This window comes from Rattus norvegicus, chromosome X (genome assembly GCF_021556685.1).
Source record: "Rattus norvegicus strain SHRSP/BbbUtx chromosome X, alternate assembly SHRSP_T2T, whole genome shotgun sequence".
Lineage (NCBI taxonomy): Eukaryota > Metazoa > Chordata > Mammalia > Rodentia > Muridae > Rattus > Rattus norvegicus.
The window spans coordinates 81956110-81970905 of record NC_141554.1 but is presented as its reverse complement, the minus strand read 5'-3'; the positions used below and the strand labels follow the sequence as shown (position 1 = coordinate 81970905).

General features: G+C 38.5%; 1 long non-coding RNA gene across 31 annotated transcripts in view; it reads right to left on the bottom strand.

Annotated features, from left to right (window-relative positions):
• Positions 1-14796, bottom strand: part of LOC134484057 (uncharacterized) — a 166402-nt gene that overhangs the window by 73079 nt on the left and 78527 nt on the right. For 24 of the 31 annotated variants that reach the window (XR_015646620.1, XR_015646599.1, XR_015646608.1 and 21 more), the window contains 2 exons: positions 3506-3588; positions 1973-2072 (listed from right to left, as the gene is read on the bottom strand). This is a non-coding gene — a long non-coding RNA (uncharacterized LOC134484057). Of the gene's footprint in view, positions 1-523; positions 2073-3505; positions 3589-14796 lie in introns of those variants that run through there. The other 7 variants (XR_015646598.1, XR_015646601.1, XR_015646607.1 and 4 more) reach the window with 6 other exon arrangements.

Here is a 14796-nt window from a genome sequence, read left to right as displayed (position 1 = left end):
TATAACTGTGGACCTGTCAACGTTCCATTATGAACTGAGAGTCAACATTGGGGCCTGGACTCTGCAGATATTGGCAGTTGATGCCTGGGGTGAGGTTGAGAATCACTGTCTTCAGAAGGGTTGCCCTGGAGAATTGCTCATGTTCCAGTAGTTAACTCTTCCTCAGCCTTGGTTAAACTTAGTGGGCCACAAAAATAAAAACCAAAACAGAAAATCTGATAGTGGGTGGGAAACTTTTTTGGAGGAGGGAGACCGGGGGTGAGAGATGAGGACAAAAGTGGGAGATGAACAGACCCACAATATATGATACCCATAGACAAAGTTATCAAAGAATAAATTAAAAAAGAAAGAAAAGAAAAATGAGGACACAAGGAGGAGAAGTTAGAAGAAAAGGGCAGGCAGAAATGCCCATAGAACTCCACAAGCTCCTTTGCAGAAGGCATTGAAACCAAAAGACGCAACGTTTAAGACAGGGTAGGCAATTCAGCTGCAATACTCAACAGAGTCATCATGAGACAAACATCATGGGGCAGAAGAATAGCATTTTATAGCAGGATGTAGATCAAGAAACAGCAAATGAACTATTGGAATGCCCATGTTGATTACAAATGGTTTGCTTATAGATAGAATGAGTTGTGTATATGTAATTCATTATTGATAAGTAATTTCAGGCTTACAAAATCCTAGGTATAATTACGTTCACATAGCATGTGAATTACTAGTTTCCAAACATGGCTCCTTCTATATTACTAATTAAAGTCTTATTTAGAGAAACACAGTACTTATTTGATTGTATTTTAATACTTTAAGATATATGGTTTGAAAATCAGCCACTTAAAACCACAGATACTTGAGTTACTGAAGGTCTTGTGCACACTGTCACAATCACTGTGACAAAAATAGGAACAACTGCTCTGTTGTGTCCAGGAACATTGTTTCCTTGCAGTTATCTACCACCTTGGCTCTTAAAATGTTCTCTTAGTAACTTCTGGGTCTTAAGGGTGTGATGGGGGTGCGGGGTCGGATAGAAAGAGTGTGATAGAGGAATCTTATTTAGAGATGATCATTTTGAAATCTATTATTCTCTTCATGTTGAGAGTTATGGGTCTCTGTGTTAATTATCATCTACTGCAAAAATAAGGGTACAGAAGAATGCATCTGGGAGGCAGTGGGTGAATATGATCAAAATCCTTCATATGAAATTCTCGTAGAAATAATAAAAAATCCACTCACATACTACAACTATTCAAGCAGAAAGAGATAATAGTCTCTTCAACAAATGGTATGGGAACAATCACATAGGCATAGTGCAAAAATTTAAATTGAACTCTTACTTCATGATATATGTAAATACAATCCAAAATCTATCAAACATAAACACATAAGACATGAACCTATAAAACTGAGTAAAAATAGTATTAAATATTACTAACCAAGACAAAAAGTAAACACTATGAAAAATAAATATTTTTCTTCAAAAGCGTGTCAAAAGAGCAGAAAGTTAACTCCCAGAATGGGGGAAACATTTACAAATTGTACATAGGAAAAAGCTACAAAAAGTTATATTAGCAACAAAATGGCTCATAATACAAAAATGAATGGGAGCAAAGAACTAACAGACATTTATCCAAACAAGATAACAAATGATAATATTTGCAAGCTAAAAGGTATTCACATCATTAGTCACTGGATAAATAAAAATTAAACCACTCCCCCAGTGTAGGGAAATGTTGTGGGGGGTGGATGGGGGAGGGGGAAGGGATAGGGGGCTTATGGACAGGAAACCAGGAAAGGGAATAACATTTGAAATGTAAATAAAGAAATGTATCCAATAAAAAAAATTAAATCACCATGAAAGAAAAAAAGCGAATGAAGGAGAAAATCATGCATACATGTGTGAGGACATGTGCAAATGTTAATGCTTCATGAGTATGAACAGTTTTGGGTTGGTGTTGTTGCTGAAGAACATTACCTATGTCAGCGGGATATAAAGCCCAAAGGTGCTGGTTGTGTAGCCTGAGAAATTCCTCCTAGAGGTCTCTATTCAGGTGTTGCTGTGATTGACACTTGCGCTGCAAGGGAATAAAAGATGGTTAAGGCAGTATGAAACCAAGTTTGCTTTTATTAAATAAAAGGTGTACACACACTCAGAGAATCAAGTGCAGATGTAAGAGGAGTATGCTTTATCTGCTCTGGCAGTAGTTTAATAGGTGGTTTAGAGGCTTTTAGAGGTTTTCTCGTTCAATGGGTTAATCTGAAGCTAAAGATTATTTTTAATACATTGGCACACTTAATTTCTCATCAATAGAAGTTACTCTTGGGGCTGCAGAGATTGCTCAGCAGCTAAGAGCACTGGCAGTTCTTCCAAACGATTCAGTTTCAATTCCCACCATCCATATGGCAGCTCAAAATTTGTCCCCAACCCCGAGTTCCAGAAAATGCAATGCTCTCTTCTGACCTCCACAGGCACCAGACAAACAAGCAGTAAAGACAACAACATACCTGTACAAATAAAGTGAAAAGTAAACAATTTTAATAAAACTATTCTTGTTAATGAAATTGTAAGGTAGTTGAGGGACACATTGAGGCTTATATGTGGAAAAAGAATCTTTATGATTAAAAAATAGATTTAGAAAAATCAAAGGAATTCTCCCTATACATAGGCCATAGAAGGAGGTCAATACACTTGCCTTGGGCCTAGGAAAGGTTCACTAGTAATCCCAATAAATAAAATGAAGTATAATCTACCAACGTGGTCTAGACAGTAGTTTGAATAGCTTCGTCAGAATCTGTGACTCTCAGCCAGTCAGAGACATGAACTAGATGGAGAGGAATAAGGGGCACTTTTCCGCTTGATTCTTTCTTTTCTTCCCATGCCCATTCATACTTTTCCATCTATCCTGTTTTAGACCTGAGACTGCTCCAGCTCTTTCTGTAGCCTCTGAAAGTATACATAAAATAGTAGATTTCCAAGAGTCCTACAGGCCCTGCCCTTTGAAAGGAACTATGTAATTCATCCTACTTGATATGAGACATCCACTTTTTTAGCCTCAAGGGATGTTACCACTTTGGGATGCATTATTGGAAATTAAGAGGTTCTCAAGATGGAGTGAGGGATAATATTCAGTTGCTCGTATTATTCCTCAGCTGATACCTGAGAATGTTTTAGAAGCACAGCTGACTGCAATGTGGTTTCTGTCTTTGCTCATGTTTGGTTTCTATGCTTAACGTGTAATTGGCTGTTTCTTTTCCATGGTTATTATACTTATAGGGAGGACTGCCAGACGTTTTATCTATAATACACTTTCATGTTTCCTTCATTTTAGAACTAGATCACATATGACTTCCACTTCAAGAGGTAAAGGACTCATCAAAAAGTTGATGACATGAGGCCTGGGCTTTAAAACAAGAAAACAACAACAACCCCCCCAAACCAAACCAGAGAAGGAGCAGAGAGACTGAAGACTGCTATATCCTCTTGATTCAAAACAATTTTGATACTTGCCTTCTCCAGAGCTTGGAGCTGGTGTTTGGGGTAGCAGGGTTGGATGGGGTTAGGAAGAAGTGGAGCTCAGTGCTTTCAGGAGCCTGGAGGGGGTAGATGATACAACAAATTAGTTTGTCTAACTAAATTCCAGTTTCTCTATTACATTTTACCCATGAGCAGGAAAGCAGGGCTATTCCAAGGAGCTGGATCCCAAACCCCTCGCACTGACCATCTGATCAACAAAACGAAAGTGACAGTGGTGAATGTGTCCAAACTTTGTTCTTCCAGAGGGAGGTTAAAACTCAAGAAGACATACGAAGCCTGGCTGACTAGCAGAAGTAGTAAACGTGTTCTCTCTAGATTACAAAACAACATGGCGGTAGAAAAGATACTATTTGATAGTAGAATCAACCAAGAGAATTGGAGATGAGGTCAAAACAGATTGTTGTACAAGTTATACACATTGATTTTTAAAAGAAAACCTCCAATCCCAATCAGCTGGCTAGTTTTCTGTCAGGTTGATACAAGCATGAGTTATCTGAGAGGAGGGAATCCCAATTGAGAAAATGCCTCCATGAAATCAGCCTATAGGCAAGCCTATAGGGTATTTTCTTAATTTATGATTGATTGATGGGGGAGAGCTCTGCCCACTGTGGGTAGGGCCATTCCTGGGCCAGTGGTCCTGGGTTCTATAACAAAGCGAGCCATGAGGAGCAAACCAGTAAGCAAAAACCCATCATGGCCTCCTATCAGCTCCTGTTTTCAAGTTCCCACTCTAAATACTTCTGATGACTGACTGGGGTATAGCAATGTAACCGAAATAAATGCTTTCCCCCCCAAAATTGCTCTTGGTCATGATGTTTCACAACAACCATTACAAACTGTAACGAAGATACCTAACACTTTCCCTGATTTCCATACAATTGAAAAAAATGGTAGTAAATAGAGTTTACACAGCAAAGCAAACCAGAATGAAGAGGTGCTATAACCAATGAAATAAAATATTTTCTACAAAGCTTAAGTCCAAGAGGATCAAGGACCTCCACATCAAACCAGATACATTCAAACTAATAGAAGAAAAAGTGGGGAAGCATCTAGAACACATGGGCACTGGAGAATATTTCCTAAACAAAACACCAAAGGCTTATGCTCTAGGATCAAGAATCGACAAATGGGATCTCATAAAACTGCAAAGCTTCTGTAAGACAAAGGATACTGTCATTAGGACAAAACGGCAACCAACAGATTGGGAAAAGATCTTTACCAATCCTACAACAGATAGAGGCCTTATATCCAAAATATACAAAGAACTCAAGAAGTTAGACTGCAGGGAGACAAATAACACTACTAAAAATGGGGTTCAGAGCTAAACAAAGAATTCACAGCTGAGGAATGCCGAATGGCTGAGAAACACCTAAAGAAATGTTCAACATCTTTAGTCATAAGGGAAATGCAAATCAAAATACCCTGAGATTTCACCTCATACCAGTGAGAATGGCTAAGATCAAAAACTCAGGTGACAACAAATGCTGGTGAGGATGTGGAGAAAGAGGAACACTCCTCCATTGTTGGTGGGATTGAAGACTGGTACAACCATTCTGGAAATCATTCTGGAGGTTCCTCAGAAAATTGGACATTGAACTACCTGAGGACCCAGCTATACCTCTCTTGGGCATGTACCCAAAAGATGCCCCAACATATAACAAAGACACATGGTCCACTATGTTCCCAGCAGCCTTATTTATAATAGCCATAAGTTGGAAAGAACCCAGATGCCCTTCAACAGAGGAATGGATACAGAAAATGTGGTACATCTACACAATGGAATATTAGTCAGCTATCAAAAACAACGACTTTATGAAATTCATAGGCAAATGAAATTCATAGGCATATCATCCTGAGTGAGGTAATCCAATCACAGAAAAACACACATGGTATGCACTCATTGATAAGTGGCTATTAGCCCAAATGCTTGAATTGCCCTAGATGCACAGAACACATGAAACTCAAGAGGGATGACCAAAATGCGAATGCTTCATTCCTCCGTTGAAGGAACCAGAGAAAGGACTGGAAGAGCTTGAAGGGGCTCAAGACCCCATATGAACAACAATGCCAACCAACCAGAGCTTCCAGGGACTAATCCACTACCAAAAGACTATATCTGGACTGACCCTGGGCTCCAACCTCATAGGTAGCAATGAATTGCCTAGTAAGAGCACCAGTGGAAGGGGAAGCCTATATAGAAGGGGAGGGGAAGGGGTTAGGGGGATGTTGGCCCAGAAACCGGGAAAGGGAATAACAATCGAAATGTCAATAAGAAATACTCAAGTTAATAAAGATAAAAACAAAACAAAGCAAAAAAAAAAAAAGAAAAGAAAAGAAAAACCAGAACACTGACTGCTCTTCAAGAGTCCTAAGTTCAGGGTTGGGGATTTGGCTCAGTGGTACAGCGCTTGCCTAGCAAGTGCAAGGCCCTGGGTTCGGTCCCCAGCTCCAAAAAAGAAAAAAAAAAAGAATAGAAAAAAAAAGAGTCCTAAGTTCAAATCCCAGCAACTGCATGGTGGCTCACAGCCATCTGTAATGGGATTTGATGCCCTCTTCTAGTGTGTCTGAAGACAGCTACCGTGTAATCACATACATAAAATAAATAAATCTATTTTAAAAAAAGACTATCACTAGCTGTAAAAATGCATAAGGGACATGCTGTCATGAGTAACCCTTATAAACATGCTAAGCAGGGGGAAAACAGTCACGATTATTCTGGGCTCTGTGAAATATCCTGAATTAAGTATATCTGTACAAATAGAAAGTAAATATTGGCCTACAGTGTCAGAATAGGCAACAACGCTAAGGAGTATGGGTTTGTTTTAGGGGTTAAAGAAAGTCCTAAAATTGATCATGGTGATGTATTTGAATATGTTTAAATTCTGTTTGGGGGGTAAATTTTGCAGTATGTAAAATTTATTTTTAAGAAATACAACAAAAAAAGAAAAAATATTTTCTAGCTATTCTTCTGACATGAAATTCATATTCAAATATTTTTAAATTAAAAAGAAAACCCACATCCTCCAGACACCCCTGCACTCTCGCCAGGAACTGATTTCTATTCTTTCTTCTGGACCTCTGAGGGTCTTTCCATAATGAATGGTAGGGGTCCCAGAAGTCTATGAGGGTGACCTTACCTGAGACCCCTAGCAGTGGGAATATGGAACCTGAAGTGGTTCCTGTAGCAGGTAGGACCCCCAGTGGAGGGACAGACAAAAACCCACCCACAAACCTTTCAACCCAAAATTTGTACTGTCAACAAGAAAGGCAAGGACAAAGATGGATCAGAGACTGAAGGAATGGCCAAATATCTGGTCTGCTTCCGGTGTCTGATTATTATGAATAAAGCTGCTATGAACATAGTTAGGCATGTATCCTTGTGGTATGGTAGGGAATCTTTTGTGTATATGCCCAGGAGTGGTATACTTGGGTCTTCAGGTAGAACTATTTCCAATTTTCTGAGGAACTGCCACATTCATTTCCATGGTGGTTGTACCAGTTTGCAATCCCACTAATAATAGAGGACAAGCATGTGCTGTCCCTTATTTTTTTATTTTTTTTATTCACTTTACATTCCACTCACAGCCCCTTTCCTGGTCACCCACATGTAGCAGATGTGCAGTTTAGCCTTTATGTAGGTCCTAAACATCTGGAGTGGGGGACATCCTCAAAGTGGTTGCTTGTTCGTGGGATACATTCTTCTAGCTGGGCTGCCCGATCTGGACTCAGTGGGAGAGGAAGTGCCTAGCCTCACAGAGAGTTGAAGTACCAGAGTTGGGGGATACCCAGAGGGCCCCCTACCCACTCAGAGGAGAAGGGGATGGGGATGGGGGCATTACAGAATTCAGCATCTATTGTTTCAATAGTTTTATGTTTATACTTATTTCACTGTAATCCACCTTTGTGCCTTCACTACATTATTTTGGCAATGTGCTGTATCTCAAATGACATTTATTGTAATATACATTGTTATGAAGTTGTTACTAGGACCAAACACTCTGTTCACTATTTACATATACACTGTTATTTAATCTTTTACAAACTATGATATAGTTACTTTCTAAACACAAATGAAGAAGAACAAAAGAAATAAGTCCCATTTATATACTATCCCCCAAATGATAAATATAACAAATATATTTACTATGATTGGGAAGCACTGAAAAACCATAAACTATTGGTAAATAATAGCAAAGAAGAGATAAAAAGTCCCTGTGTTGTTGGTTTGAAGAATAAATATTGTTAAAATATCTATATTACTTAAAAATTTTGAAGACTCAATGCTACCTGTATTAAAACATTATGATATTCTTTATAGAATAGAAAGAATAACATAATAGGAAGCTATTATGTTTGGTTTCAGAGGGTCCCAATCATCCAGAGAAAGAAAACCACATAGGAAGCAGTGCATCTATTGATTTAAATTGTATTTTATGAGAGAGTGAGGCAGAAATATTGATAATTTGAGGCCATGGGGCCAACCACATAGCATGCATCTACACACAAGACTGCATCTGAGAAAACCAACATCTGCATATGTCACTCCGTGATAGTGTTTTTCTAGCATGTGCAAGGCCACGGATTTAATCCTTAAGAGCACACACATAACAATTCCATAAAACACCAGACTGATTAGGAATGTAAACAGACTAAATCACATAAAAGATCTGAAACAAGGCTGAAAACACACATTTTATGAATCCCGAGTTTAGGCTGGAGACAAAAACCATTCCCTCATAACAGGTACACAGATGCACAAGGCCTAAGCACGAGGGGGAAAGGTACAAAGCATGAAATACCCTCAGAACTACAGCTAATATTTGTTCACTGGAAATATCATTAGATCGATTTGAGAGTAGCAGCTGAGAATGGGAATGCTTCCAATTTGCAGAGAATAAAGGGATCCAAAGGAGGTTGGAGGGTTGGAACATTCTGTGCCTTATGACCTTATGAAAGTAACCATCTGAAACTCCTTTCTGGAACAATTCCTGATATTAAGCAAAGTCGCACAAATGAGCAGATTTTTTTTCCAAAGGAATGTAGAATCTCCAAGTTCAGCAAGACTTAGAAGACTACATATAAAAGTCTAGTTAGGGAACAGAAATAGGAGATCGAATAGAAACCACCATCCCAAGAGAACACAGGGATGGACCCATGGTTCTAGCCACAAATGTAGCAAAGGGTGGCCTTATAGGGCATCAATAGGCAAGGCCCTTGGTCCTGTGAAGGCTCAATGTCCCAGTGTAGGGGAATGTCAGGGTGGGAAGGTGGGAGTGAGTTGGGGGGAACACCCGCATAGAAGCAGGGGGAGGGTGGATGGGATAGGGGGTTAATGGATGGGAAACCGGGAAAGGGGATACCATTTAAAAAGTAAATAAAAAGTGCAATTAAAAAAAAACTCTCTAAAAGAATTTAAAAAACCATCCTTAAAACAATTATCCCTTTGAGAGAAAAAAATAGAAGACACTCCACAGACATAACTAGAAAATCTCCTCTGACCCACCCTTCTTACTCAGAAAAATAAAGATGTGTAAATCATCAAAAGAAAAATAATGTGGTAAAATCCCATTCAAAACCACAAAACAAAGAGTAGATTGGTGGTATGTGACCATAACCCCAGAGGAAAGAAGCATAATTGAAATCCTGAGGCCAGCCTGGACTATATGATGAATTCCAGGGCAAAGCCTCACTCTGTCTTTAACAAAGGGTGGGGAGGGAGGGAGGAAGGAGAAAATATTTCATAGAACACAAAGTACTGCAGTAAAATGTTACCATGGAACATAAAAATTAAAAACTAATATTTCAAACTAAACTAAATGAAGGAAACTCTGGACAATGTGAAATATCTCAAGTAAGACTCATGACTCAAAATATGAAATAAAGAATACAAGAAATAAAACAGAAATTAATTTTTTAAAAAAACTCAGAGTTTAAAATATTTTTAAAAAGTAGACATTTTGAGAAACATAATGAAAATTATTTTATTCATATTTTAAATTTTCAAAGAAAATTAGAAGTCACTGTTTTCATAAAATGAGCAGATAAGGAGAGCAGCCAATAAACTGGGCAATAGCCTGGGTTGTTAGGGGGCGTCCATGGGGTTTCCCTTTGGCCAGCATTTTCATGCAACCCATTCTGGGTACTGAAGGTTCCATTTGGTGGCGACAGATGTCTAGTTGGAGCTTTATCTCCCCCTTTATTTGGAGATTCCAATTATATGACTTTCATATATGTATATATTTTAAGAAGCTACTATATTAGGTTTCCATATGACCCCACAGGTGATCTTTACTTTGAGCTGTCCCATTCTATATTCCCTCTCTTACCCCTACTTCCCTCCCCCATCCACCCATAATTATTGTATTTTCCCTTCCTTTCCTCCTCCCATCAGTCCCTCCACAAACTGATGGCAAGGCCCATTGCTGAAGACAATACCTATACAACTGACTGAAGAGAGAAGGGAATTGCCTACCTAGAGCCTTTATCCCTATTAACTAGAGTTCATGGTGTTGGGAGCAGTCAGCACACTATGAGAAGTAAAAAAATAATACCAACCCAGCTGTAAGTTCCAAACTCTACAATGGTAACCTGCCTGCAAGATACACTGGTACAATGGTGACACAAAGTTTGTGTGAATAACCAACAACTGATTGGAATTAAGGCCCACTCCATGAGATGAAACCCATGCTCTACAATGCTCAAGTAGTTACTATGACCCTGAGAGTTGATAGGCCATGGGCTGAGGGAAAGCCCAAATACTACTGTTCTGCTAAAGGAATATAACAATAAAATGCCTCTTAGCAACACTCTGATATACTCATAGATCCGTGCCTTGTTCAGCAATCATCAGAGAAGCTTCCAACTGCAGTAGATGGAAACAAATACAGAGACCTACAACTGAACAATGTACAGAGAGTGAGAGACATTGGAACATTGAGTCCTAAATAGGATGCCTATATCAAATCCCCTCCTAGGGCTCTGTGAACTCTGTGGAAAGGAAGGCACAAAGATTGGAAGAGCCAGTGGAGATGGAAGGCACTGAGGAAATAGTGTCCTCCTGACACAATAGGACTGATGTCCATATAAGTCACAGAGACCATGGCAGCATGCACAGGTCTAAGGCATATGGGGTCCCAGTACTGAGAGGGGGAGTGGAAACAAACTCCAGACCTAAACCAGAATCTACCTCCAGTTGATAACAACCCTTAAATGAAGTATTAGTTTTCTCCACTGGTGCCTCGCTGGGTAAACAACTGACACTTAAGGGCAGACCTCATGCCCAGGATAGAAGGACAACATAAAACAATATCGAAGTGGTTTTGGAGTGGTATTTTTATGATGCTTTGTTTGGGTTTTTTGTTTTAATCTTATATATCTTTTGCTTATATAATATGCTTTCTCAGTTTGTTCTTATGGGTTTTCTCTGTGTGAGAGAGAACACATGTGTCTCAGCATCCATATAAATACCTTATCCTTTTCCCTTGGTTCATTTCTATTTTGTTTTGTCCTCTTATGATTTCTTTACTTTTATTTTATTTCATTATTTTTAGGTGCCTGCTTATTTGTCTAATGATACAAAAGAAAGCTAAAGATTTAGAGAGGAGTGAAGAAGTGAGAAGGATCTGGCGGAGTTGGGGAAGAAGAGACTATCATCAGAATGTAGTGTATAAAAAAATCTTTTAAAGAAAAAATGTAGGTAGGAAGAAGAATCTCTATTTGTTTAGTCACTTAGAGAGACTAAGATAGTTATGACATCTCCAGGTGTATAATCTTATAACCACCCTTGTATACTTACTCATTTGCTGATCAACCATCCTATGTAGCACATAATTCCATTAAAAGGGCAAACTGTATACTTGGGAGAAATGTCTTAATGTTACAAACACTATTACACTTTAGCTAACCAATTGGAGTTTAGAGAAAAGTCTTTGGCATATGACAGGCACCAAATTACATGCATATGTAATAGATAAAAACTTCAATGTTTCCATATATAATCATGAATACCATTTCTGCTCATTATAAACAAAAATTCAGATCAACTAAGAATATCTATATGAAAACAATGGAAAGTAAATTAGACAATGTATAAGTTTCAAAGTGTAGAAATTATCTGTCTTACTTGAGGTTTTAGTTCTGTGAACAGACACGATGACCAAGGCAACTATTATGAGGACATCATTTAATTGGGGTTGGCATACAGGTTTAGAGGTTCAGTCCATTATCATCAACATGGGAACTTGGTAGCATCCAGGCAGAAATGGTGCAGGAGAAGGTGAGAGTTCTAAATCTCCATCCAAAGGCAGAGAGTAGAAGACTGGCTTCCAGGAAGCTAGAATGAGTTTCTTAAAGCTAAACCCCACAGTGACACACCTACTCTAACAAGACCTCACCTCCTTATAATGCCATTCCCTGGGTCAAGCATATTGAAACCATCACATTATCCATAAAGAATGTTACTTATTTCTCTTCTCTCTGTCTCTGTCTCTGTCTCTGTCTCTGTCTCTCTTTGTCTCTGCCTCTGCCTCTGTCTCTGTCTCTCTCTCTCTCTCTGTATTTTGACACAATTGGGGAGCCCTGTCTGTAAATTATCCAATCAAACTCAGGCCACTAAAATGATAGAAGACAGAGTGGAGACATTAGGAGACAAATTCAATATATACTGTGTGTGAATTTTCAAATGGCTAGATTAACCAGTACATGAACATTTTTGGTAGCAGCCCAGAACAGTATAAGCAGAGATCTTTATAACTAAAGTGATTATTATAACCTCTGACCACAGAATGTAAAAGAAAATTTGTAGTCTTAATATGATTCTATTCATTATCTGTTACAACAAAATCAATATTCAGAATCTTTGTTTGCTTCCTTTTGTTTTTATACATACAAAAATGTTTCATTTTGGTTTATAATCCTATGAATATTTATTTCGCGTGGGGATAAAAAAGAAGCAAAGTAATAGAAATGTTGGAAATGGATATTTCAATCAAACAATAGTAGGATGCATCCCCAACAGACTTGTAAATAGAGATTGGAGACAAGGTCAAGGATAGACTTTATTTAGATAGTAATGAAGAAAAAAATCAAGTATGAACACACTCTTGATGTGCTCAGCAAACTAAAGTGAAGAACCACAGAGTAGAAGGAGCTGAGTTTCTAACTAAAGCAAAGAATATCTACATAATGATATTGCAGAATCGACTTCTCCAAATCCAGGAAAACAACTGGACACAGAAAACTTGAATCATTTAAAACCTCTACCAGATATAACTAAAATAGAACCTCTTGGGTGTTACTCAATGAATGAAAGGAAGAAACTAAGGAGAACTAGGAAAGAATTATTTTCAACTCATCAAGCCAACAAGCTGCTAATATGCATAAGGAGTTAAGAAAAGAACAAAATGTGTTCTAACCAATCAGAAAAACAGCCATCAAAATTTCAGGAATCAGTAAACACCTCTGAAAAAAGTAATATATTTAAATGGTCTCAAGTTTCAAATTGAAAAATACAAAGTAGTTTAATGGCTAAAAAAATGCCAAATGTTTGTCTGCCTGAAACAGACTTAATTAACAAACAAATACCAACTGGATATCAAATGACGGAAAACAAGTAGGTGAAACAAGTGGGAGCTGAAAAATAGTAGGAATAACTAGTATTTTATCTAAACAAAGTATCCTTCCGAGAAAAATTAGCCGAACAAGATAAAGTCCTAACGTATTAATAATGTGACAAATATCCACAGATATTAAATATTTATATAATAAACATTGAGACATCCAAATTCTTTTTTAATTTGGATATGTTTTATTTACATTTCAAATGTCATTCCCTTTCCCGGTTTCCCATCCATAAGCCCCCTATCCCATCCCCCTCCACTTCTTCTGTAAGGGTGTTCCCCCCTCCCAACCACCCCCCTTCCCACTTCCTTGCCCTGACATTCCGCTACACTAGGGGGTCCAGCCTTGGCAGGACCAAGGGCTTCTCCTCCCATTGGTGACCAATTTGGCCAGCCTCTGCTACATATGCAACTGGAGCCATGAGTTTCTCCATCTGTAGTCTTTGGGAGTAGTTTAGTCCCTGGGAGCTCTGGTTGCTTTCTGTCTGCACCAAGAGCCTAAAGTCAGTCCCCTGGAGTACTGGCACACCTGAGAGCAGAGGTTAGAGCAAATCTGCTCCAAGCCACCTGCCAGGAGGCTTCAGAACACACAATCAATCTAAGGAACAGCTCTCCTGTTCCCAGATCCTGCTGAAAAGAAAACAAATCTACAGGAGTGCTGACACACAGGCTTACAGGAGGGTCAAGCCATTCACTGTCAGAGACAACAAGACAAGCTAACACTAGAGACAACCTGATGGTGAGAGGCAAGTACAGGGACCTAAGCAACAGAAACCAAGGCATCATCAGAACTCAGTTCTCCCACCAAAGCAAATACTGGATATTCAAGCACACCAGAAAAGCAAAATTTAGATTTAAAATCACATCTCATGATGATGATAGAGAACATTGAGAAGGACATAAATAACTCCCTTAAAGAAATACAGACCAACACAGGTAAACAAGTAGAAGCCCTTAAAGAGGAAACACAAAAAGAATTACAGCAAACAGGTGAAGTAATTGAACAAAACCATCCAGGATTTAAAAACGGAAATAGAAACAATAAAGAAAGCACAAAGGGAGACAACCCTGGAGCTAGAAATCCTAGGAAAGAGATCAGGAGTCATAGACCAAGCATCACCAAAAGAATACAAGAGATAGAAGAGAGAATCTTAGGGGCATAAGATACCATAGAAAACATCTACAAAACCATCAAAGATAATGTAAAATGCAAAAAAGCACCTAACCCAAAATATTCAGGTAAACAAGGACACAATGAGAACATCAAGTATGGATAATAGGTATAGAAGAGAGTGAAGACTCTCAACTTAAAGCACCAGTGGATATCTTCAACAAAATTGGAGGAAAAAACCTCCCTAACTTAAAGAAAGAGATGCCCATAAACATACAAAAAGCCTAAAGAACTCCAAATAGATTGAACCAGAAAGAAAATTCCTCCCAGCATATAATAGTCAAAACAACAAACGCAGAAAACAAAGAAACAATATTAAAAGCAGTAAGGGAATAAGGTCAAGTAATGTATACAGGCAGACCTATCAGAATTGGACCAGACTTCTCGCCATAGACTATGAAAGCCAGAAGATCCTGGACAGATGTCATACAGACCCTAAGAGAACACAAATGCCAGCCCAGGTTACTGTATCCTGC